The 1,968-nt window shown below is 41.0% G+C and overlaps 1 protein-coding gene across 5 annotated transcripts in view; it reads right to left on the bottom strand.

Annotated features, from left to right (window-relative positions):
• Positions 1–1,968, bottom strand: part of LOC108312759 (nuclear autoantigenic sperm protein) — a 53,130-nt gene that overhangs the window by 6,287 nt on the left and 44,875 nt on the right. The gene's annotated exons all lie outside the window — the stretch shown is intronic.

The following is a 1,968-nucleotide window of genomic DNA, read 5'->3' as shown; positions in this document are numbered from 1 at the left end:
CGAGTTTCACTCATGTTACCCAGGCTGGAGTGCAATGGCGCGATCTCGGCTCACCGCAACCTCCGCCTCCTGGGTTCAGGCAATTCTCCTGCCTCAGCCTCCTGAGTAGCTGCGATTACAGGCACACGCCACCATGCCCAGCTAATTTTTTGTATTTTTAGTAGAGACGGGGTTTCACCATGTTGACCAGGATGGTCTTGATCTCTTGACCTCGTGATCCACCGCGCCCGGCCTCATTAAGCATTTTTAACACCAGCAAAAGAGTTCAAATACTATCTCCAAACACCCTACCATGGGAATATAAATATGGCAATTAAGCCTTAGAGTAATAATGTTGGGTTAAAGGATTTTTATCAGCAGCCACAAAGAAGCTTAGAAAATATTTCAACAAATTTCTTTACTGGGGGGCATCAGGGCATTGCCATTGATACCTGAGTACAGGTGGGAAAAGACTTTAAAGTAATGGCAATGACTTTTTCCTTAATTTAGCTGTCCACCATTCTTTGAAGATAGTATAGATTCCTCAAGAAAAACCAATAATATACTTTTGAGGTAATTATAGGAACTTTAAAATTTTAATGTAAAACTTCGAACTAAGATATTTTCCAAATTAGAGGTTGTCTTCTAGTATTCTGGTATGAGTAGGAAGAGATACCAGATAACAGGATAAATAGTATCAATTTTTCCTACAGATTGGGAAGAAGAGTATTTATTTTTCTGCTAATTATCCCAAATATATACATCTACTTCAGCTTTTCTGCATATTAAGCTAGAGGATGGGCAGAGTTAATAAAACCACTCATCTGGTCTAAATTTTGGAAACTAAGCCCAGACCCACTTGGAAATTTGGACAAAAAGACAGACCAGGCACAGTGGCTCACACCTGTGATCCCAGCATTTTAGGAGGCTGAGGCAGGTGGATCACAAAGTCAGGAGACCAAGACCATCCTGGCCAACATGATGAAAGCCTGTCTCTACTAAAAATACAAAAAAAACCCCAAAAAACATAATGATGTATGATGGGCCAGGCATGATGGCTCACACCTGTAATCCCAAAACTTTGTGAGGCCAAGGCGAATGGATCATCTCAGGAGAGGAATTTGAGACCAGCCCGGCCAATATGGTGAAACCCCATCTCTACTAAAAATACAAAAAACAAACAAACAAACAAAAAAAATAGTTGGGCCTGGGGGCGTGTGCCTGTAATCCCAGCTACTCAGGAGGATGAGGCAGGAGAATCACTTGAACCTGGAAGGTAGAGGCTGCAGTAAGCTGAGATCACATCACTGCACTCCAGCCTGGGTGACAAGAGTGAAGCTCCACCAAGAAGGGGAAGGGAGGGGAGGGAAGAGAAGGGAAAACTTAGCTGGGCATGGTGATGCACACCTGTAGTCCCAGCTGCTCAAGAGGCTGAGGCAGGAGGATCGCTTGGGAATAGGAGTTTGGGCTGTGGTAAGCCATGATTGCAACACCACTGTACTCCAGCCTGGCAAAAGAGCAAGACCCCGATTCGAAGAGAAAAAGAACAGACCAATTATCTTCATTAGAAGGGTATGTACAGCACAAGACATGGCAAAAAGTCAAGAGGTGGCAGTAAATAGGGTTTTAATTTTTAAGTGAAAAAAAAAAAAAAAAAAAAAAAAAAAAAACTGTAAGATTTCTGCAGAATGGTGCTGCCACGTAAAGACAAATAAAGCACAGAAAGTAAGTGGTTGGGTACTCGAGCCAGTTGTTTGGGTACCCAGCCTTCTTACTGTGTGACTTACTGTGTGACTAGGACAGTTTAATTAAACTCCTTTCTCCCATTCCTTCTTTTGTAAAATATGGAAAACTATATTGTCTTTACAAGCAGAACAGTATCTGATATATAACACCAAAAGATGCAGTATATGAAAAGCTTGGGACTTTTAAAAGATAGTAATTTTTATTAATAAATGATAAAATTTCTTTTCTTTTTTTTTTTTTTTT

The sequence above is a fragment of the Cebus imitator genome, unplaced genomic scaffold (assembly GCF_001604975.1).
Source record: "Cebus imitator isolate Cc_AM_T3 unplaced genomic scaffold, Cebus_imitator-1.0 Scaffold129, whole genome shotgun sequence".
In the NCBI taxonomy this organism is placed as follows: Eukaryota; Metazoa; Chordata; class Mammalia; order Primates; family Cebidae; genus Cebus; species Cebus imitator.
Note: the sequence above shows the minus strand (reverse complement) of the source record. Positions and strands in the feature narration are given on the sequence as shown.